Raw genomic sequence first — 25,230 nt, 5'->3', positions numbered from 1 at the left:
GCCTCCTGCAAGCCCCCGACGCGCGCGCGCCACTCCCAGCGCGTGTTGTTTCATCCTCCCCGTCCCTGTTGTGGCTGCTGCTGCTGCGGGGACCCGCCTCCCTGGGCGCCGAGGACCACCTGCGCGCGACGCAAGCGCAGTGCACCGCGGCTTCCCCTCCCAGGTGCGAGATGGAGTTGCTGCTGCGGCGGTGTGAGGGCAGGACCGCAAGACCCCCTGGCTGACCCCTGGCCACGGTTTCCACTGGATGCGACGGCGACCACCTCCCCTCTCCCCCCCCCCCCCCCCCCTACATCCCTTTACCCCTTCCCCTGGTCCCCAAGAGTGATGCCCTAAGGGCCAACATACGTCGGGACCAGTATCCCCCTCCCCTGAATAATCCATAGCAACAACCACCACCACCAGCCACTGATTCCCAACATTGTGCAGTGGACAATAATCAAAGATGACACCCCAACCCAGAAGACTGCTGTGCAAAAGAAGCTGCGGCTAAGATACGTGCGCATTGACCCCCAGATAAGAACCGGGGTACACTCAGTCAAAGTGACAGAACGTTACGACGCTATATCACCCACAACCCAGACGTGCATCCCATTTTTTCTGCATTCAGGTTTTGCAGCATTTCATGCCATGTGCCAGGCAGTGTGCATGACTCGACAACATTCAAGATGTCTAAACTGTACAAGAGCAGTGACCAGCTGTTGCCAAAGGGCAGCCGGCTCTTCCGAGGGGAAGCTTCTTCCTTTCATGCTTCTCGCCAAACCTGTGTATCCCCCCACCGCCCTGGATCTTGAAAGGCTACACAGGGAGGCTATCCAAAGAAGCAGAGTCCTTTACATGTACCACAGTACTGAGAGGAATGTTGTGGAACAGGCATTTGGCAGGTTAAACGGGCGTTGGTGCGTTTTACTTCAGCGCACAGACATAAGTTTCTGCCTACCGTTGCCCTCACAGCATGCATGCTGCACAACTTTTATGAGCAGCACTTAGAAGCCTATGATGACTCCTGCGGTGCCATTGTTTCAGCTACTGAATCGGAAGACTTTCCGCAGCCGATCAGCGGGCCTTATGCAGGCACCCAATAGTCAGACATAAGGGACTGCCTGGGCAATTATTTAGCCCATAACTTCCCAATTCGCATAAGCAGCTTTCGCTAAAGTGAAAATGAAAATTGATTTTTGGGGAAACGAAATGGCGCAGTAGCTGTCCCACATATCGGTGGACACCTGAACTGCCGTAAGGGGAGAGATAAAGAAGGGAGTGAAAGTAGAAAGGAAGAAAGAGGTGCTGTAGTAGGGGGCTCCAGAATAATTTCGACCACCCGGGGATCTTTAATGTGCACTGACACTGTACAGCAAACGGATGCCTTAGCATTAGACTAAGTTTGCGGGGATACGGGGGCCGCAGCGGGCAAAGGACAGGGGACATGGGAGAGGCCTTTTCCCTGCAGTTGACGTAGCCAGGATGATGATGATGACGCCCGCAGCATGCTTCCTACCCAACGCCACACATTCGTGTCATCATTGTCGGGACGCATCGACGCGTGCCCCTACTGTGGAGTGCGTGAAACTGCTGAAGACATCTTCAATGCCTGCTTGCTGCCAACAATGCTCCTGGGATGCCTTTGCGACCTCTTTGAGCTCCCCGGAATCCCGTACTGCGCAGTCAGATATCTGAACCCCCTTCCGAGCGAAGGCCGCAAACAGGTCGTCCTTGCAATTGTTCAAACCAGTTACCACGTGTGCCTGGCAAGGTGACGAGCCTTAGACAGACAAGACGCCCAACTTTCAAAAGGTACAGAAAACGAAACCAGAAAGAATATTTGGCTCCACCTCTATGAGAGCACTCTCAACTCAAAAGGAAGACGTATGTGCCCTCTGCACTTTCCTCTTCTTTTTGTACAAGTGCAGGCCCAGTTCTCGACAAGTTCACGACTGGTGGAAATAGCTGTCGGCGACAGTATCAAGACGGTGACGGCTGTTCGTAGCAGCGATGGCTCCTACATTCCTGAAGGGAATGGATACCTGTATGAGGAAGCAGGTGAGTGTTGTTCGACGACTTACTGAAAAGACGTGGTAAGCACGTTTCACGTGGTGCGTGGTTTTGTCTACTATGGCTTCAAGCAGTGAGCAGCAAACTGTAAATTGTGGATTCTCTTTTACGTGTGCACGAATTGCGCATACCTGCGCTCGTACTGACCGTCTGAGGAAGCATTTTGCTACTCGCAAGCAAAGTCGCACCACGCTAACGCCACAGACTGGTGCTGTCAAGGGAAATGCACCCTGCGCGATTTCTCGGTCACTTCGCTAAGTTTCGCGTCTACAGCTCGTTCTCATTGTTTTTTTTTTCTTTTTCAAACGGCGAACGGTACGCGCTTGTTTTTCAAGCTGAGCATACACAGCGCTATAGACGCCTCTGCATCTGCTGGCAGAGGCAGTTGCACCTGTACCTGCTTCTGCGGAAGCAGATTTCGAAGAACTTTGGAGCGGTGCAAAAACGCGTTTTTTAATGGTCAAATACATTGACCTTAAGGACCTGGTTGGTCAGAAACGGGGATTCAGGTGTGTGTCCATCCCTAATTCTATGCAACATGCTTGCAAACGCAAAAAAAAAATGTATTTGACAAAAGTGCGAGAATTCATTCCGAGCGGTTACTGTATTTGAATGTATTGGCAAGCATTGTAATACAAACCAAAGTGCATTTCATATTTCATCCCAGCATGCTTTTGGAAATGTGACCCCTGTTTCTGCAGTTCAGTTTAATAGTTGCTGCAGCACGTGTTTCAGTTTTGGCTTGATTTCTTTAGAACAAAAAAAATGTTGTGGACGAGGTTGGCGAACCTCCTCAACGATGAGTTTGGAGGCACCCTTTCGGCTGTCCAGGTCGAAAATAAGTGGAAGTTGTTGGAGCGCAGCTACAAAAAAGCGAAAACGAAAAATAATACATGGGGCACCACAGTGTGCCGTGCAAGTATGAGTGAGTACCCGGTCCAATAAATGTCTAGCTGACTTGCTGAATAGTTCTAGTAGAACTTACGCCATGTAGGGAGCTGGCCAAGGTGTTGGAAAAGGAACATCATATACAGCCACCAGCACTCCTCGAGACTGGAGTCTCTGTGGGAAACTCGGAGTAAGTATACTAATTACATTAAATGCATTTGTCTTTGTAGGTAGGTTTACAACTGGAATGGCAGACTAAATTTGGACATTACATGAGAAGCAACACACATGACAAGGCTAAGCAGTGACTACAAGCTGAAATAACATTTACATTGTAAGCAATGCTTATTATTTTCCTAAGCAGTTAGAGCAAAAGAAGCATGTCATATGTGTCTATTCTTGTGCAGCTGGTTTCCTAGTGAAGTACTTGGTGCAAACCACAGAAAGTGATGTAATGTTTGTATTCATGTACGCAAAGTGTGGCCGCAGAGAACATGGACTCCTTCAGGGAAATGGAGGAGGTGCCAGCCAGCACGCCCCGCAGGAAGAGGCAGGGGACATCTTCCAACAGTGTCCTTGCCGAAACGCTGCTGAAATTGGATGCAGCTAGAGCCAAGCGCCACAAGGAGCGCATGCCAACTTTGACATGCTCATCGATGTCATGCAAATAAACAAGCAGTAAACGCTTGCACTTTGGTGTTTCGTGACCTGTGTGCTACATATCCCAAGTGAAAAGGAAACGTTCAAATTATGTTTTCACATTTATTCACTTCAAATTGAACAGCACTACAATTCATGCAAGCACTACACAGACAGCATGGCAGTAGCATGACACAATCTTCATGAAAACAAGGCTGCCTTAGCATTGCTGCTTTGAAAGGTATTCCCTCAGAGCCTCACTGTAGCCTAACAAATTAGGGTCAACATGTCCTGTTGGCTCTCGGTTTCCTGCATCGTCGTAAGGTGGCAAACTCTCCAACTCTTCCAAAAAATCCCTTTCTTCATTACAAAAATTGTGTAAAACGTAGGCAGCCATTACAAGGAAGCAGCACTGTACTACAGTTTTGGCGTCAACGAAGTACAACCTTCGAAAGCGCTGCTTCAACCGTCCAAAAGTGTTTTCAATGGTCACCCTTTGTTGGCTATGCCTTCCATTGAAGCTTCTTTTCCATGAAGGAAAACTGTTCTGGTTATCTCTAAAGGGGGTCATGAGTCACTGCATTAGCGGGTAAGCGCAGTCCCCAAGAAGATACCCACCGTCGCACATTGCGGATGCGTTCTGAAAGAAGGAGCTTTCTCTGAGGCAGCACCGAACAACGTTCAATTCAGGCACTGGCAGCAATTTAGCCTTGCATGTTAAGGTATGCGAGGGATGTTCTCCTTTGCTTCACCGCACGAGCATTATCAGTCGGGGGAGAACAAGACGAGAGCGTGAAATTCTTGAAGCGTTTCTAATCAGGAAAAACAAGGAAAAGTGTGTCAGCGATCCCTCGGTTTTTATCACGGATAAAGAATATAACTTTCTTTTATCTTAATACAGTTGTTCCCTTCATCCAGAGTGTGCGCTTGCGCAGGGAATCCTTTAAATGTGGTGGTTTTCTTCAAAATAAATCAGTTGCAAGTCCAGCGGTGTGGTGTGTGTACCTCCTTTTCTTGTCCTGCGTCTGTGTTCCGCTGGTTCCACCCTGACAACATTATGAACCAACTAGCCCAGCAATTTACGCTCCTGAGCTTTCTCTCAGCACACGCGCATGGTGTGTTGATCCCGGAAAACCGATGAACACGTGCGTGAATCTGTTTTTATCGTCGCAGATCCCCTGCAGTATGATGAACGGAAACTTATTCTGGTTGTAGTAAGAATGTGCGGATAGATTGGTCTGGCCCAAGGATCTCCACATGACATCCATCGATGCACCCTAAAGTGTTCCGGGGCCCCCTGCCACCACTCTTCGCGAGGAATCCAGCTTTCAAGCGGACAATCTCCACGCGGGGGACCGCCAGGGGGCGTCGAGGAGTACTGACGCGTTTCACGTCGGCTCCGCGAAATCAGTGATTTCATGGCGGATTTTTTCCTACGTTGACCGTAAATGTCCTTGAAACCTGTTTCCTAAGGTGCAAGCAACCCGAGGATACGACATTTGTGCCTGTAAGTGCATCTTTAAAGCCTATATCGTCACTCCAAGTTCGCCAGCGCTACACGCTACGATAGGCCTACTTCGACCGGGAAGGCGGCGACCGGCGAGCTCCCGCCATCGCCGACCGCGCCCGGCTCCACGATGACGATGGAAGTGGCGGTGGTAGGAACCGACATCGACCCCAAAGAAACCGAAAAAGAAGAATGGATTATGCGACTGAAGAAGCGAGCGGAAAAATTGGAGAACAACGAACGCCACCTAGGACACCAACATGGTGCCGGAGACGCGGCGGCAGCGAACGCCGCCACTGTTGCGACGACTGACGGCAGCGACACGAGAGCCTACAGAGAGGCGGGACGGAAACTCGCTGAACGTTCAATAGCCTCAGACCTCCCGAGACTTCCAGCGACCGGATGGAAAGTAGTTCTGCGTCCCAAAGAAGGACTCACAATGCTGAAGAGCACCACCGAGATGAGAATTGCGGCGACCATCAGGGAGAACGCCAAGCAAGGAACGATTACCTACCACTCGCCTAGCTACGAAAACGCGAGGAAGGTGGAGAAACTTGAAACTGTCAAGATCGGAGACAAGGAACGCGGTGTGACCACCTACATGAACGCACCAGAGAGTTGCGGCAGGGGAGTCATCCATGGAATTGATGTGGAATACACGCACAAGTATGTACTAGAAGGACTGAACATTAACGGATTCAACCCTCTAGTCATAGATGCAGGAAGAATGGGGAAGACTAAATCTTTCCTAATCACCTTTGAAGAAGAGAAAGTACCACGCAGAGTAGTCTTGAGCGGAATCACTTTCAAGTGCTTTCTATACAAGAAACGCTATGAGGTATGTTACAAGTGCGGAGGACTTGGCCACCGCTCGGACGTCTGCGACAGTGAGGTGACCAAGTGCCGCGGCTGTGGCATGACATCGCCCCCCCGAGGGGCACCAATGTACACCGCAGTGCCAACTATGTGGCAAAGAACACTACACCGGGGACAAGAGGTGCAAAAATCTCTTTCGCACCCCTTATATTGTCAAGAAACGCCAATGGGAAGCCACACAGGAGGCTGAAGAAGCGAAGCAAGAAGACCGAAGGAACAGCCGCTCCCGTGATAGATCCGGCAGCAGAACGAGGTTTCGGTCAGAGTCGTTCCCCCGGCTACAAACCGGACAGCAACAGCCACGCAAGGAGCAAGCTGCAAAGGTGAGCTGGCCAGCTAAAGTTTCCCAGGACTCCGAGACAGTTAAAGAATTAAAAGAACTTATTAAACAGCAGGCAGATCAGATTAAGACTTTAACTGATTATATTAAGAAGCAAGAAGAGCGGATCAAAATGCTAGAAACGACAGCTAAACAACCCGAGGAAAACAAACCGCAACAGGAAAAGGCAATGGCGCCTATGCAAGTGGAGCAGGATAGAGAGGTTGAGACAGAGAAGGTTGAAAAACCCCCTTCAAAAAAGAAACGTACCAAAGAGTCGGATCTTGAGACCAAATTCGAACAACTAAACGACAAACAACAACAGGACATGAAACTACTGAACGGAACACTAATGCAATTCATGAAACAAGTCACAGAAACGATCAGAGTGTTTAAATTCGTGTAAGCTTCTCGTTTGTGGGGACATTGAAGAAAATCCGGGACCGACTGTTGATGAAATGTTCGAGTCTATATTGAGTGGCCAGCAAGCAATTAGAGCTGACATCGCTTCATTGAAAGAACGCCTTGAATCCATGGAGACAGCAATACACTGTTTCGAACAGCGTTTAATCAGCTTGGAATGCAGTATGACCGAGGTTCGAGCAAAGACCCATGAAAATGAAGAAACATATGCAGTTGCAACCGCAGCTCATGACCTACTTAAACTTCACCATGAAAAACTGGTTGATTTGGAAAACCGCAGCCGCCGTTCGAATTTGATTGTTTTTGGGATTACCGAAGATCCTAATGAAACGGAAACAACGCTACGGGAGAAGGTTATTGAAGACGTCTTCAAGGATAAGGTGGGGGTAGATTGTGTTTCAGTAGCGAGAATTCACAGACTCGGGAAGAGACCCACAGGAAGGCCCGTCATCGCGTTTTTCCAGGATTACACTGAAAAACAAGCCCTCATGAAGAATGCTCACAAACTGAAAGGATCAGGAATATCCTTGCAAAATGATTACTGCGCAGACACGCTGCGCAAGCGCCGACTACTTTGGAACAGCGCGAAAGAAGAAAAAGATAGCGGCAGAAAGGTCTGGCTTGTTCATGATAAGATTCGCGTTGGCGGCGACTTGTACATTTGGGACGACGTACACAACACACGGAAACTAGTTGCAAAAAGGGATGACACAGAAATGAGACTAGAGCAGGCAGAATAGCAATCACGGTCTTTCCAGTTTCGGCTGCTTTCACTAAATGCCCAAAGCATTGTCAACAAAATAGACAGACTGCAAAATCTTTTATTAGTATACGATCCTCATATATGCGTTATTTCTGAAACCTGGTTGCATGACGGGGTGCAGGATGATGAAATAATTTCGCCAGGTTACCAACTGTTTAGAAGAGATAGATTCTCCCGAGGTGGTGGCGTCGCAGTTATAGCAAAAAATAGTGTTGATATAGGAGAAGTAGATCAGATTGATAACCACGAAAGCTTGTTTTTGAATGTCTCTGTCTGGGGTTTTTCATTCATACTATGTTCTGTGTACCGCGCACCAAATGCTGATGATCACTTTATGCAGAAATTATATGATCACCTTTTGAAATTCAGAGGAAAAAACTTAATTATAACTGGTGATTTTAATCTTCCTCAAATAAAATGGAATAACTGGAGCTATGGGCACAGTCCTTCCTGTGATATACTCATTGATATGATGCTAACTTTTAGTCTTGAACAGGTTATTACTGTTTCTACCAGAGGAGACAATATTCTAGACCTCTTATTCCTCAGTGAAATTTTCCATGAAGGAACCGCTGAAATTGATGCAGGCATTTCAGACCACAAATTAATTTCTTTTTCATCAACAATCAACGTGAATAGAAGAAAACAACGCGAACGATTTAAGGTTAGGGACTATGCTAAAGCAGATGATACATCAATCATCGATTACTTAGACCTATACCTAAATGTTGTCCATGATGATGTCGAGCTTTCATGGCAAAAGTTCAGGGACATAGCCTCTTATTGCATTAACAGATTCATTCCACTGAGAAGTGTCAAGAAACCTCCATCAAACCCGTGGATAAACAGAGATATTATCCAAACTAAGCGAAAACTAAAGCGAATGAAGAAACATAGCAGGCAGAGTTTGTCTTCCAAAAAATTGAAAACTGAATTACTAACAAAAGTGAAAGCAGCCCGAGATAAGTTTTTCAGTCATGATCTTGTTGATTTTATTTCACATGCCCCACAGAAGTTTTGGCGTTTTTTAGGTCAAACTAAACAGGCAATTCATAAAATTAAGGTTAATGATGAAATAATTGAAGACGTTTCCAGTATTGCCGAACACTTCAATGATTATTTTTGGAGTGTGTTTTCTGACCTGGATGAATTTGAACATCATAACAATGATAGGTCTTTTGTACATGACATTGTGATTTCCAGGCAAGGTGTTTTGGATATGCTCTTAAAAATTGATGTCAGGAAATCTGCCGGGCCGGATAATATACCAAATGCTTTTTTACGAAGGTATGCGGAACAGATATGCGTTTTTTTAACTGACTTTTTCAAATTATCATTACAATTAGGAGAAATACCATCTGACTGGCGTACCGCTAGAGTTGTTCCAATTCATAAAAAGGGTGACCATCTTACAGTATCGAATTATCGTCCCATTTCTATAACGACCACTTGCAGCAAATTATTAGAGCACATTGTCGCAGGCTTTATTCGTCAGTTTTTGACAGACCATAATGTCCTCTCTCCATTTCAACATGGGTTTCGAAAGGGACTGTCGACAACAACTCAACTTGTGTCAGTTGTTCATGAAATCTCTCAGGTGCTTGACACGTCCGGGCAAGTCGATATGCTTTTTTTTGAGTTTAGTAAAGCATTCGATAAGGTTCCCCATGGAAAATTACTCCACAAACTAGAGCGCATTGGTCTTCCTACAAATATTATAACATGGATCCAGGCCTACCTCCGCCATAGACAGCAATTTGTTGAAATAAACAAATGTACTTCCAATATCCGTCAGGTAACTTCTGGTGTACCGCAAGGCAGCGTATTAGGACCACTTTTATTTTTGATCTATATTAATGATATAGTCGACGTAATTCCTGATGATGTCCATGTTAATTTATTTGCGGATGACTGTGTCATTTTTAGAAAAATTGTTTCCAGGAACGACAGCAATTACTTACAGGAATCAGTTAATGCTATCCGTGATTGGTGTGAACTTTGGTGCATGGAAATCAATGTAAACAAAACAGTTTTGCTACGAGTCACACGGAAAAAAGAACCTAGTGTATTTTCTTATGTACTTAACAACACAATAATATCTGAGGTTGAAAAATACAAGTATTTGGGTCTCACATTCAACAGTAAACTCTCTTGGTCAAACCATATTTCCATTACATGTTCAGCAGCATTGCGCAAATTGTGGTTCTTGAAAAGGAAACTTAGAAATGCACCTGCAAATACCAAAATGTTAGCATACAACACATTTGTCCGTTCCAAACTGGAGTATGCAGCAGTTGTATGGGATCCTCATACTAAAAAGAATATAATGAATTTAGAGCGTGTTCAAAGGAAGGCTATCAGATTCATCTTTAGTAAATATAAAAGAGAGGATTCTCCGTCTTTAATAATGCTTGCAAATAAAATCAGTACGCTGGAAAACAGGCGGAAGATAAGTCGTCTCCAATTTTTACATAACATTATAAATGGAAAAAGCGCACTTCAGCTGCCTCATTGCGTAAAACCTCTAAGTTCACGCCAGACAAGACACAGACATAACCTTTCACTTACGCCAATATTTTCTAAAACAAAATCCCATATGAATAGTTTCTTTCCGCGTACTATACATGAATGGAATTCTATACCTGTCGATGTATTGCAGTCACAAAACTTTGCAGAAGAGCTGGAAAAACATCTTTCTTCCATAAACTAACTGAAACAAAACCAGTGTTCACAATCTGTTATGTTTTCCTAACTCCTTCACTTTGTGATGCCTTTTTTTTTTTCCCCCAGAAACAGTTCTGTTGTTCTGAGTTAAAATTGCCCGCCTGTTTGTTATTTCACATGTGCCACTCTTCATGTTTTGTTCGTTATTGTGCTGGTGCCAGAGCGTATTCATTGAGTAACACTGCTACACCCAGCATTATTTTTCGTTAGTGTTTATTGTTGTTTTGCATCGTCACACTTTTTACTGTATTGCCCCTCCTGCTAGGGCCAGTTTATTGGCCTGCAGTATCAATAAATAAATAAATAAATAAATAAATAAATTTGCAAAGCGAGACGCTGCTCTCACGGCGGAATTTGAGAAAAGGGACCAATGGATATACGCGGAATTCCAAGCAACCAAAAATGCCTTGGCCAAAGAACAATAATACTATCTGGCAGTGGAACTGTAGGGGCTTTCTGCGTAAACGGGCCGTTTTACAATCGTTCCTTGCAAACGGAGACAAACCCGAAATTATAGCTTTACAAGAGTGCGGGAAAAACGCGAAGCTGCCCGGTTACAAATCGTACCCGGGCCGAGGGGACAACACGCAGGTTGCCACCCTTGTCAAACGCAACGTTACCGCGCTGCAGCACGAGACAGGGCACGTCCAATTAGATCACACTCTAATCGAAATGATACCGCGTAAGCGGAGAGAGAAAAGCCTATTCGTCTTAAACGTATACAGCTCTCCGAAACAGAGAAAGGATTGCGGCTTCGACAGGCTATTCGCAAAAACGAAACAGATAGCGGGCAAAAACCCTATCGTCATTGTCGGGGACTTTAACGCTCATCATCCCGCATGGGGATACAAATATACGCAAATCAAGGGCAGAGAACTCAGGGACAGCATTCTCCACAATGAGCTCATCTTGATCACTGACCCCGTCAAACCAACAAGACAGGGCAATAGCGTGAGTAGGGACACTACACCTGACTTTACACTCACCGGAGGCCAAATCTCGGCAAGGTGGTGTAACACGGGGGAGGACCTAGGAAGCGACCACAAAATTATTGAGATTGTGGTAGAAGACGGACCGCCCACACCGATACCCAAAAAGGTCGCAGCGGTAAATTGGGATCTATTCAGGGCGAACCTTCCTACCCGAGACGCAATCAGGGACATAAAATCTTGGGGCACAGACCTTCTCGCAGCAGTTAAAGAAGCCACCAAAGAGGTGGAAGCAGACGAAACGCAAGAGGAGGTAGACAGGCGTATGATAGGCCTGTGGCGCAAGAAAAGGGAGCTAGAAGAAAACCTTGCTCAAAACAAGGGGAACAGAAACATACGTAAGCTCCTAGCCAAACAGAATAGAGATATCGAGGAGCATGCACTGAACTTAACCAGACAAAACTGGGGTAGTATCTGCGAGCAGATGGACCGCAGAATCAGCAAAGCCAACACGTGGAAAATGCTCAGACATCTCTTAGACCCGGACAAAACAAAGTATGAGGCACGACAACAACTACAGAAACTCGTATATAAATACGAAGGCACTAGCGATCAACTAATCTCTGAAGTGTAGGACAGGTACTTGAGGTGCACACCACCCACACCCCTCCCCGAGTACAAGGGCGCAGAGAATCCTCTTCTAGATGGGCCCATCACCATCGGAGAGGTTAGGGCGGAGTTGAACAGACTCAGAACTAAAACTGCGGCAGGTCCAGACAGAATCAGCAATCGCATGCTGAGGAATTTGGATGATGCATCAATTAGAAACCTAACAGCGTACATGCAGGAATGTTGGGACAAGGGCCGAATACCACCTTCGTGGAAAGAGGCCAACCTAGTCCTTATTCCAAAACCAGGTAAGAAACTAAGTCTCGAAAACCTGAGGCCCATTTCGCTTACCTCATGTGTAGGTAAGCTAATGGAGCACGTTATTCAAATGAGGCTAAACAGATTCCTAGAAGAACAAAAGCTTTACCCCGACACAATGCTCGGATTCAGGACACATCTTTCTGCATGCGATGTTATGCTTCAACTTAAAGAACAAGTGCTAGACAACGAAACAGCTGATACCAGAGTAATAGTCGGCCTTGACGTGGCCAAAGCTTTTGACAACGTTGACCACGCAGCCATACTAGAACGCTTAGAAACTCTAAATGTAGGGGGAAAGGTATACAACTACGTGAAGGACTTTCTTTCAAACAGAACAGTTACTATCAGCCTAGGAGGGAAGGAAGAGAAAGGCATAAGGCTGGGCAACAAAGGTACTCCCCAAGGCTCGGTCCTTTCACCGACACTCTTCAATATTGCAATGCTTGGCTTACCACAGAAATTGACGCGTATAGAAGGGCTCAACCACACAATATACGCGGACGACCTCACCCTCTGGGTTACCAGAGGCAGTGACGCGCACATCGAAGGTACCCTCCAAAGAGCGATCGAGGAAATTGAGTCGTACCTAAAACAAGTAGGACTCAAATGTTCTGCCGAGAAATCTGAAGCGCTCTTCCTCGGCCCACAAAAGAGACAAACAAAGCCCCATGAACATGGGATAACGCTAACGGTAAACGGGGACAAAATACCATCAGTGGAGATGATTAGAGTACTGGGTCTTAGGATACAGACAAACGGTAAGAACACCGAAACGATACGAAAACTCGAATCGAGTGTAAGCCAGACGTGTAGGCTCCTCAAAAGAATAGCAAATAAACACGCGGGAATGAAGGAGACGAACCTCTTAAGACTAGTTCAGTCATTTGTAATCAGCAGAATCACATACGTGGCACCATACCTACGGCTAGCCAAAGCAGAAAAAAACAAGATTGAAATCCTAATTAGGAAAGGCGTCAAAACCGCTCTGGGCCTCCCCCCGTACACATCCACCCAGAAAATTCTGAACATGGGGATTTCAAACACCCTAGACGAGCTCATTGAGGCTACCAGAGTAGCGCAACAACAACGACTTCTACGCAGCCATTCGGGGCTAAAAATACTAGAAAAGCTAGGCTTCGAACCTCGAGCGCGGCTCAAACACACGGAGAATATCCCAACAGACATAAGGAACAAAATCAGAATCCCACCACTCCCAAGGAATATGCATCCGGTACACCATGAGGGTAGGCGAAAGGACAGAGCGAAAGCTCTGCAGAAAAAATTAGCCAATAGACAGGACGTGGTTTACACGGACGCGGCGGAATATGAAGGCAGAACGGGTTTCGTAGCCCTGGCGACCAGGGAGGGCGGAGACCGAGTCTCGTGCTGCAGCACCCAACAGAGTGATGCAACAGCGGCTGAGGAGGTAGCCATTGCGCTGGCTTTAACTCAACGGAATGTTAGGGTGATTATAACAGATTCCAAATCGGCTATCCGCAACTACAACGCAGGCAGGGTATCTGTCGAAGCAGTCAAAATTCTCACAGCCGGCCCGACACCGGCAGAACTAATTAACCTTGTTTGGACTCCGGCCCACGAGGGCCTCCGGGGAAACGAGACAGCGCACGCATTGGCCCGAGGACTCACACACCGGGACCCCAATGCGGTCTCGTCGAGTAGAGAGTCCCTTCAGACGAGCGAGGAGCTGAAGACATACCAAGATATTCTTAACCATTACAGATTAGGAAGACAGACATTACCTGGAGCATGCAAGGGCCTCAGCAAAAAGGAAGAGGTCATATGGAGAAAGTTACAGGCGGGAGCTTTTCCGAACCCACTCGCACTAAGCAGATGGCATCCGGCGATCCAAGACCCCAGGTGTAAACAGTGTAATGAAATAGCAGACATGATCCACATGGTGTGGACGTGCCCTAGCCACAACGAACCAGACAGGAATATAGAGTCCTGGGAGGCTTTAATGGCCAGCCAGAAAGAAGAAGAACAAAAAGAAGTCATCCGTCTGGCCCTGGACACCGCTGAATCCCAAGGGATCCCAGCCTGCTGAAAGGGGAGGAAGATGACGGCGGTCAAGACTCGTCTTTTTCGCCCTCTGATTCCTTGACGGGTGCAAATAAAGTTATTTCATCATCATCATCTCCACGCTGCCAGGCCAGCAGATTACTTCGTCCCTGATGGCGTGCAAAAACTTGACGACTTGGTTGACACAGACTTGCATCGACGACTCCGTCACGTCAAATTTATCGGCAATAGAGTACATTGAGCCCTGGGAGCCTATGTAGACTAAAGCTATCAGGCATGTTTTTTCAGCCGAAATCTGCCGCCTTCCTTGTACAGTATCGGGGAAGAAGGCGGATGCCATGAAAAGAGCGCAATAGTTCCACCACCGTGCAACAAGCACGCAAGACCGGTTCAAGCAGTTCACAACACTAGCGCCGCACTGTCGCTGTCAAAACGAATAGGCAAGTTCACAAAATGTGCAGGCCTTGTTGTCTGCAGCACGTTGCCAGCGTCGCTTCGCCAGCTCCCTAGGCCCTAGGCGGATTCTTTGTGCCGGGTGCTTCATTGATTCGTGCTGCTAATTTTCTTTTTCTTGTGTGGTGCATCGGACTTTTCGTGCGTGTGTTTATAAATGTGATCGAGATGACTGCCTGCTTGCAAGCAGCTATGGAGCTGTTAGAGTCCGACAGCGACAAAGAATTCGACGAGATCTGCATTTTAGTTGCATGTGGTGTCGTCAGAAACGATCGCCATCGTATCCCTGGCTACTGTGAAACTGCAGTGGGCACGTACTTCGAAGTGGAGTTCAAGAGACACTTCCTGCTGTCTAGAAGGACTTTCGGTGAGCTGACCTTCCCGCTTCATTGACGGGGAGACAGCCCCAGCCCAGTTCCTACCTCACCACCAAAAGCAGGCCCGTCGGCCCAACAAAAGAAAGAAGCGCCGTCTTGCCTTTCGCCCCTTCGAGGAAGCGCTTCCTAAACAAGCTACCTCTGCTAGTCGCGAGACCAACAGGAGCCTCTCCTCCTCTGCTTGCTTCTCGACGCCAAAGCCGCAGCAACCTAATAATACGGCCAAGCCTGTCACTGTACTCTACTTCCCAGTGGGAAGCAGAGGAAGTTATCTCAGTGTCACACGCGATGCCCTCGCTGCGCACCCCTCGCAGCTGCCTGGCGTCGTCGCAGTGCGCGTCAGCATGCGCCGCAACGTTTGTGCAGTTGACACCCACCCTTCAGCTGACGTTGGCCTGCTTCTCGCCATTGATGTGCTCTGTGGCATCAAAGTTCGCCCCAAACAGCTCGGACCTAAACCTACACAGGCATCATATATGCTGTGGACCGTGGGTTTTCCGAAGAGGACATCGCTGCTGGCCTGGAAAGCAAAACTCCCGTTCTCGGTTGTTGGAGAAATGGAGGCAATGTGATAATCCGCTTTGCCGGCACCGAGCCCCCCCCCCCCCCCCCCCCCCCCCCCCAAGGAAGTCGCGCTTTTCAAGCTTCGCCGTCGCGTCCGAGTCCGCCTTCCTCGCCCCCTTCAAAGCAGTGTTTTTGGGCATGCCACTAGAACATGACACTCCAAGGCATGCTGCTTTCGCTGCGGTGCAGACCACGCCACTGATAAGTGCGATGCTCCCAAACCCCGCTGCGTTAAATGTCACGGCTGCCATCCATCTACTGAGCCTCGCTGCCCTCGTTGGCAGCATGAACGCCAGGTCGCCACTATCCTTGCGACCTCTGAGAAACACCTCACAAGCCAAGAAGCTGCCCGCATCATTCGCGACCAACAAACCCATCTCAGTGCCTCGACGCCTCAGCCTAAAGCCACTGCACCGAGCCGGCACACCTGAACTTGCGCAGCATACTGTTGCCCCCGCTGCACACAAGTATAAGCCTAGCCAAGCCTCCACCAGTCAGCCTGTGGGCTGCACTTTTGAAGGTGAGATTGAAAGTTCCACCTGTTCTGAGGATGCATCCGTGTGCAGCAAGCACAATGAAAGCTAGTTAGTTAGTTATATTGATTTTAATGGCGCAAAAGCAACTATGGTGATGATGCGCCAAACACAAGGTTAGGTTAGTTGAAAGCATCAACTCAGTGGAAGAGTTAGTTTCACCCTCACAAAGTGGCAGCCACCCCCTGCACAGCAACCATCAGCTACATCAGCCAAGAGTGGTTACCCATTTAGTGGCACCGCTATCCCGGTCACATGGATGAAAGTTCCAAATGCGTGTAGTCACAATTTGTCCTATGCATTCTGCGAAGCGTAAGCGAATGATTTTGGAAACCTGTTCGTTGAAAGAACGGTTACCTTTAGCAAGCCCTTGCCCAAAGGGGGGGCTGCTTTAGCCACCGTGTACTTGGGAGGAAGGGAGCACAGCAAGCAGGTGCTTACAACACGTGGCAGAGCAGAATTACCGGTACAGAAGACTTCTACGATGGTGCTTTGCTGTAGGTGTGGCATAAAGCCAGTGTCAGGAAAGTATTCCACGCATAGGGAAATGTTCTTTGCTGCAAGGTACTTATTAACAGCAGAAACTGAAGGAGATTCCTGTGCCCAATGCAAATATCGGCGAGTGCTTGCTCAAAACCAGATGTCCAGGATGAAAAAGGAGAAGAGGACTGGCACTGAAAAAATAAATGCCATAACATCTCTGCAACCTGAGAAGAACAAAAAAGAAGCTGGCCAGGGTGCAGGCACAAGAGGCTCGAATGAAGGAAGAAAATAAATCAATCGCGTAATAGGCACTGGAAGCAAGGATTTGGGCCCATACTAAGAAACAGCAACTTGCTGTGAAGACCTGCTTCATTGCTGCTCAACGAAAATAGATCAAAGGAATGGCTTCCAATGATGAATGGATTGCTGAGTGTATAATGATGTGGATGCGAAGTCTCAAGCAGTACGAACACTTCCGTAAAGAAAAAGTAATGATTCTTACAGGCCGAACTAGCCGTAAGAAATATCTGCAGCGCTTCAAGAGTGGTTTCGAATTTAATCCTAAAGTGTATGCTGCCCTGAAGGAAAAAACAAAAGACATGGATTAATCAAGCCGCCATGGTGGTCTTGTAATAGACGAGCTGAAGTTATCAGAGCACCTTGATGTGAAATCTAATAGTGAGTTTAACTGGTGTGTCCAGAGTGCTACTGAAATATACGTGTGTTACTGCATGAAAGTATTAATTTAATTTGTTGATGTCCAGTTCCAAAAGCACATAAAAATTATATTTTCATCAATCTATGCTAAATCTGAATTGGTGCCTAGACAAAATTTCAAATATTAGGGATGTGCGAATATTCAAAATTTTGAATACGAATCAAATACGTTTGATATTCAATTCGTATTCCAGAAATTGATATTCGAGAATTTCCGAATATTCAAAAATTCCTGAATACTCGCCAGCGATCGTACACTGTGCAGACTTTCATAAATTCAACCGTGGCAAAACCACAGTGTCTGGGCGAATTGGCCGATGATCGAGTTAAAAATTCCAAGAAAACAGTACAGAGGTCCTATTCCCTTCCTTCTCCGTCGTTTATCACGCAGACCGATCACATTCCGACGCCGCTAGGCTTGACCTCGTGCGAAATTCCGCAAGTTGGCTTCCCACACATCACACACGTGCGGCGAACAAGATGGTTGACGGCCTGCTTCGAACAATCGCAAAGCGAAATCGCGCTTTTGTTAATCCTTCCATAATACGTTACATATTTAATGCCCACATCCGAAGAATGCGTCCTGTCGCCTTCATAACTCTCCGAGCGTGACCTCCGCCATCCCGTTTTGTAAACTACGCTATGCGGGAAAGCCTACTTCCGGAGTTTCGCGGGAGCCTCCTGTAGGGGTGCGCAGAGATGTCACAATAGGGCAAGCGATCCTGTAAAAATCCCGCCTATTGCATGGTGCATTGTAACCCACACACCGCTTTAGTGGGCGTAACGGCAGGCGTGACAACCGGAAGGTCCCTGTCGCTAGGTCAAAAAATAGCCTGGCCGCATAGTTAAGGTTTCTGCACTTCGCCGCCGCTACAGGCGACTGCAACTGTCGGCTCGCGAAATCACGGTAGTCCAATCCCAGCTCCGCATTGCTTTCGGACGCTGACTGGCGCATCGCAGATGATTTCTTTTTCCTTTTTAGAAACCGTCTCGCCGTTCTGACGGCAGTGCGTGTTCCCCGGCCCCTTGCTTGCATTTGTGTTGTTCTTCCAGCACTCCAAAACGGCCAACTCGTCACGGGCTTGCAGGTGTTAGTGCGATGCAGCCACCTCATCAGGCCTTACTGCACCTTCACATTTTCGGCAGGTTTCCTTTCTTTCGGGAAGGGGGGGAGGGGGCAAAGAATTTTATAACTTGAGGTATTCAGACGAACCGGGGTCTTTTTGACTGGAAGTACAGCTGCAGGGCTGAGGGTCACAATTAAAAGTACTCTAGACCTGTTATCCTACCTCAACTCTGTTGCAGGCTTCAAATACCTTTTAAATACTCGGTTGAGCCAGGACAAACTAGAAAATCCTTTTGGGATAATCAGGCAGTCTGCAGGGTGCAACGGCCACCCTCCTGTATCGTATCGAAGTTTTTAGTAACTGCCAATCTTTTGTCTTTTTATAACCTTGCAAAATCACCAAATGGCGGAACTGCTCTCCTGCAGTAGTTAAATCGCTCTTGACTACTGCTGATGTTCCCGAAGTGACAGGCAAGTGCCTTTTGGACACACTGAACTGCCTTCTCGACAATGGAAACATTGACGAAGCAGAGGATGTTCTTCACTCCATTGAGTTTGAAGGCGACCATGAGGGACATTCTCAAAAGAAGAGAAATTCGGCTTTAGTGTACTATGCTGCGGGTTACGTGGCTAGGAAGGCTGTTGCTAAAAATGCATGTACAAGCTGTGCAGCCCAGTTGTGTGTACCTCAAAAAGAAGCAAGGAAAGATGCTAAGTCTTGGTTCAAAGTTCACTTTAACAACGGCGCGCTTATTTATCCCACTGATGGCCTAGCAAAGACTGTAACGGTCATGGAGGATGCAATCACTAGTTTCTGTAGTAAAATCAAGCTACATGAGGAAAGCATGCAGGAGTTTGCACAGAGTCTGCAGTGTTTGACATTTCCTCCATTGGGATGTGCCGAGCATGGAAAAAAAACTTTGGGAACACTGTACTGAAGTTTTATATTCTTTTAAGATTTCGATTCTCCGTAAAGGGTTTGAACAGAGAGCGTGAACAAAGGCAGTGGCTGAAATATTTGAAGTTGCGGCACTGCCAATAATTTGCCCTTGTTCAAACTGATGCTAAAGATTTGGATGCAGGTTTGCATATTTGTATTTAGCTTTCAGTGTCTTGTGTTCAGATTCTAAGAAAAAATTCTATGAGTATGAAATAAAATGTAAAATTAGTTCGGGCCGCATTTTTTAAAGTCCAATGTCTTCTGTTGAGATACAAAAAAAAAAAAGACTATGGCTATAAAATAAAATGTGAAATCATTTCGAGCCCCATTCTTTAATGTCCAGGTTATTGTTAGATATGCAAACACAAAAAGTAGAATGACCATGCTGATAATGCCGTCGGTAGGTGCATTGCCTGCTTTTTCCAATAACAGTGAAAGAAGACAAAAATTTAAGAAACAAAATGGGACGCGACGCAAGTACAACGCCGCGTCAGTACCCCAAGTAAATATAAAAACACCTACAGTGCCGCCAGTGACTCAGCGGTGCTGACAGAAATTGTTCATAACACATAAGAACATTCTTCACAACCTGGTACCCGCATCTAACAGCATAATCTGGCGACACACATTACGAATCCAGAGGAGCGGCCGCACTGGCAAAAACTGAAAAAGCAATGACATGAAAACAAACACAAGATATCTGTCCCCCTGCCATGTCATGCTACAGAAATATGTGTCAAGATTCAGTGGCATCTGCACACAATTTCAAATATTTCTTTTTAAGGAATTCCTTAAAAAGAAAAGAGGAAACCATCGCCCAGATGAAGGTGGCAGCGGCAAGAAACGAGGTTGTGAAAGGTGTGAAGGGGCCAACAGCTCTGGTGAACTTGCCGCACTTTGATGTAATCTGGGGTTTACCCCAGATTACATGCACTGTGTTCTTTTAGGTGTGGAACGCCAGTTCACAGACATTTGGCTGACAAATGCCAGAGAGGACTACTATATTGGCGATCCTGCACGAGCTGAAGCTTTGGACAAAAAGCTCTGTGATTTGAAACTTCCACTGTGCTTTCACCGACTGCAACGCTCGCTCACAGTATGCAAATACTGGAAAGCAGTGGAGTGGCAGCAGTGGCTGCTCTGCTTTTCGCTACCATGTTTGGATGGCATCTTGGGCGCAAAATTTCTGAAGCATTTTGCCTTACTAGTAAGGGGTGTTGCACTTCTGCTGCAAGACAGTGTAACCGATGATGATATCGCCCACAGCACGCAGTGTTTAGTGAAGTTTGTAGTGCAAACACAAGTTCTTTATGGGGAAAGATCCATGACATTCAATGTTCACCAGCTCTTCACTTGCCCAAGAGTGTACTGGCACAGGGGCCACTCTGGGCACATTCACGTTTTGCCTTTGAGTCAAATATTGGGAAATTGAAGGAGCTGGTGACTTCATCTAAAAGTGTGCCAGTACAGATTGCTGAGTGGCTGATGATGGCTAATTCTTTAAACAGTTTGAAGGCACTTGCTAGCAAGTGGCTCAATCACCAGCGAATTTTGCAAGTAAGTGTGACATGCTGAGAGTTTTTAGGGCATGAAACACAGGGGCTAGGTTACACCGCGCTTCACTGAATTCCACTTGCAAGCAGTTATCAATGAGCCCTTTTTCATCCTCTACTTCATAATTTTGATTCCAGTTTTCTCAGTAGTGCATCTTATGTTGCTGGACTAACTAAACATAGCCAGGAATAACTACAAAACTGCTTTTACTGCGAACAAGGTTTTGACGGCGTTGTCCTCGGTCTCTCTTTAAGCAGTGCTGTTATTTGCTGTTGTATACGGTTTGTGTGCATCGTTCAAAAGAATGTTTTGCTGTCTGTGTTTCATCTCCTTGCTTTTCCTTCAAATAAATTTCATCTTTATAGTTTATTTGATTTGATGCTGATTTTTCATTTGCTTTATGAATACTATGCATTCCTGCCTTTTGTGCATTTTTTAAATCATGAAATATGCATCATTTTAGTACTTTTACAAACTGCACAAGCAGCAAAGATGTCTAGATTTGTGTTAAAAACAGAACCAATCACAGAGGGCACACACTACGTAATTAAGCATGAGCTAACTCTTTTCACAACCCCATCATGAATGTGTTGATATGAGGACACACACTGTCCAGTTATATCAGCAGAGCTGAAAATTTTGGTTTGTAAACAAGCCTATTTTCAGTAAGTATTGTTTATGACTGTTACAATTTTTAACTATAAAGTAAATGACCTGAGGTGAAAAAATATAATCCGACTGTAAGCCTTTCATTTGCTCCGCAAGGCCCTCGCTGATATGGCTTGCAGCATATGGGAATATTGTTTGTGTTGCAGTACGTAGTTATAGACTTGCATAATCGGACACCTGCTGCATAAACTAATTTCTAGCAGGAACCAGCAATAGTTACACTCTGCACAAATTTCTGATTAGGTCCATTTTAGCCTGGGGTATAGTTCCTGTGCAGCTATACAATCGAAAAACTACTTCTAGATCAGCTAGTACGTACGTACATTCTAGCTCCAGGACAATTTATTATTTAAAGACCAGCTGGTTCCATTTTCTGACCAACTAGTTCGAGCATGTTCTACTTCCAGACCAACTGGTTCCAGCTGGTCCTATTTCCAGACCAACTGGTTCCTGCTGCGGTTACCAGTTGGTAACCTGTTGGCTGCCAGCTGGAACCAGCTATTTCCAGCTGGAACCAGTTGGAATTTGTTCATCTGGGAACTTACATTTCTTACACCTCAAATAAACCTACAGTTTCTATGAATAGACCAAAAATAATGACGTTGATCAATATCTTTAAACAAAAAATTGCAACTTGCCGTAAATACATCGTTGCTTGAACGGTAACAGTGTTCGTGAAAAGGTATGCACAGCTGACATTTACGCCGCCGAAAGCAAAACCACAAGCAATATCAAACTTGTGTAGACTACTTGACGCATTGATACAAGTGCAGAGGCTCTGCCTCCATAGCGTTGCCTGCGGACCCGCAATAAGTTTTCCATGAGTGTAACAGTACTAAGGCCCACAACACCACAAACAGCCAAAAATGAGTGCTATTTATACTATGAAGAGACCATGGTGTTTACACTAGCAGTGTCTCTTCACAGCAACATTTCTCACTCTACAGACCATGTCAAGGTGTGCACTCACCTGCAATGTCCATGCAGCCACTGGGGAAACATGGCTGCACTACTCACCTGCTACTGATTGCATACATATTGCATGCATGTGCAAACCAAATGCGCATGCATGCTACCAACGATTACTTTGAGGACAGATTTCATGTTATGTGGAACTCACAGTTTTTGCTGAAGTCTCTCATCTACCGCGAATCAGCAGACGATGCCTCTCAGCATGGCAGTGTCCAACACGTCCTTTTCCACAGTCAACAAAGGAACCTGCAATATAGAAAGCATTGTTCGAGATCAAGGCCAAAAAAATCAAAGAAACTAGGTTCCATAACAAATGTTCTTGGCACCATAATGAAGAAGACACGACTGAAACTTTTAACAGTTGCCAGCTTAAAAGCTACATTTTACATTTTCTCCGGTGGCTTCTCACAAATCTGGAGTTAAAACACCATGATGTTCAAAATCCCTCATCCCCAAAGAAACAAATGTACATCCAGAGGATTTCATATACGCTGAATTTACTAGTTTTTTGTAGCAGGACGGCCACAAAAAGCATGAAGCATTGTGCTCTAGCTTGCAGTGGCTCCACATTTGGAGGGAAACACTGCACAACATTCACTTCTTTTTCCTCTTAGACGCCTTGAAAAACTTAAAATCAGCGCCCCTGTACAGCAAAAAACCATTTACAGTAGCAGCTTGCCCATCCTGGGAGCACAAGTTGGCGGCTGCAATGGAGGCTTTTATTAACCTTTTGCTGTGCACGCACCTACCAAGCAGTGGCTTAACAGAGTTGCGCTTCATCTCTCCTTCGCAACTGCAACACGTGTCAAATGTGTTATACCTAAACCTGCCAAGTGGATCGCCAAGTGGACCCAAATCTGCACTTAGAAAAGAAGGGATGAGGTGACACCAAATTTTTGCTTGCAGGTTTTTGATTTTTGTAATGATCGCTAAATACCTTAAAATTGAATTTTTACTTCATGCTATTATGGTTTCAACAGTCTAATGATATTTATGAAGTAAAAGTTCCGTGTAGGTCACATACGAGGCATAGAACACGTACAATGGCAGTTTCTTCAACGATTGTCATTTCCACTCTTGAAGAAGGCTGGCTAAGCAGCGATTATTTACTTTTATGCTTTATATGTGACCTAAATTTCGATGTCACAGCTATCTCCGGTTGCTAAAACAACGTAAAACAAGGCATTCAATTCAAGGAAAGCACCAGCACACAGAAGGGACAGGTCTTTTAAAAGCTCACTGTAGCATCATGCGAGACGCAGTACGCTACAGACATCCCGCGTCTAAATTGGCTTGAAGTTTCAGGCGCAATTTCCCGAGGCGTTAAAACCAAAACATGCACATGTATTTTGGACGCCACTCTGCTCGCGCCGTGGTTCGCGCGCTAGGGACAGTGCGTCACGTGCTCGGCACTAGCGAGCTAGTAGACAAAGAGCTTTGCTCACATGAGTGCGAGTCGAATGTCAGGTTCTCTTCATCCTCCTTGTTGTCACAGGTCGAAGGGCAGAGGTCACATGGGAATGACAGTCTTTCACTCGACTGCAGTGCTTCATCCCTCTTGCGTTCCAGAACTGTCTTTTTCGGCGCAAATGTCCTTCGCACAAGAAAAGCAAGACTGTCCAGCCACGTGGACTCAGGCGACACAAACACACTTGCTGCCGAAAACAAAACTTCCGCTCAGTGGTTAGGGCGCTCGGCTACTGAACGAAAGTCCCCGGGTTCGAATCCGGCCGCAGCAGCCGCGTTTCGATGGAGGTGAAACGCAAAGGCGCCCGTGTGCTGTGCGATCCCCAGGTGGTCGATGTTGTTGCCCTCAAGATAATGGCGCGTATCCACTGCAGGTCATTGGCAAATACAGGCGGCGACTTGCAGAAGCACAAAACATTTTTACAAATTTTTCACCGCCTCCTAAACCTCTTTCGCTCTCATCTTTCTTCCTTCGTTCCTTCCTGTCAACCGAGATGTGAGAAAATTACTGCGCCGCTTCTTTTCCACAAAGACCATTCTAACTTCGCTCGTGTAGGGTGTGAAGCGTTTGCGGGAAGGTAGGCTGGAAACGCCGATTGAAGGAAGGAAGGACGGAAGGCCTCAGACGTTGCTGGCACATACCCACTACGGGGGAGTGGCCAAGACACAGGCGGTTAATTACTGGATACAGGAAAGTTTTGACGGGAAAAGGAGTGGTAAAAGTATGTAGTCTGAGAGATTGGAAGAGGGAAGGAAAGGGGTCCAGTTAACTTGGAGATCAAAGACGGCACAATTGCTTAATGTGCATAATAGTACACAATGCCTGTAATGTTGCAATGTCGTACTGACTGAGGGCGGGAAAAAGAAATTAGAGCCAGAATTAGAGCCGTGAGCCAGAATCTATTGAACATTTTTGGCTGTATTGTCGCCGATTCAACTCACTGAGAAAAAGGTTGCTGGAGGAGCCCTTGCAGCATCTTGGCCTTAGTTTGAGCAGCCCGCTCTTGCTATCATTTGGCGCCACCACATTTGGGTTCAGCCACAGATCTGTTTGCACCGCTGTTCAAAATTTCCACGTAGTCCCTTCCACGTAGGGCCTTCCTTGCACCGGGCACTAATACTTCTTCTTCTTCTTCTTCTCCTCAAGTAATATGGCACATACCCAACGTTACTAGTAACGTTGGCACATACCCACGTGGGGGGGATTGAATGCCAATGAAGCATTTGCGCGGAGAAGGAAACGTCAGAAGACTGAATCAAGATAAAAAAATTACATGTTTAATTCTTAGATAAAATGTGGTATTAGTAATGTGTTACATTTAAAAACAGCGAAAATTTTGAAAAG

At 46.3% G+C, this 25,230-nt stretch overlaps 1 long non-coding RNA gene across 1 annotated transcript in view; it reads right to left on the bottom strand.

The window, feature by feature from the left end:
- Positions 1-25,105, bottom strand: part of LOC144111374 (uncharacterized) — a 323,266-nt gene extending 298,161 nt beyond the window's left edge. The window contains exons 1-2 of the long non-coding RNA XR_013310035.1: positions 24,828-25,105; positions 22,567-22,664 (exon numbers count right to left, since the gene is read on the bottom strand). This is a non-coding gene — a long non-coding RNA (uncharacterized LOC144111374). The remainder of the gene's footprint in view (positions 1-22,566; positions 22,665-24,827) is intronic.
- Positions 25,106-25,230: the final 125 nt, after the last annotated feature.

This window comes from Amblyomma americanum, chromosome 11 (genome assembly GCF_052857255.1).
Source record: "Amblyomma americanum isolate KBUSLIRL-KWMA chromosome 11, ASM5285725v1, whole genome shotgun sequence".
Taxonomy (NCBI): Eukaryota; Metazoa; Arthropoda; class Arachnida; order Ixodida; family Ixodidae; genus Amblyomma; species Amblyomma americanum.
This window is presented reverse-complemented; position numbering and strand designations above follow the sequence as displayed.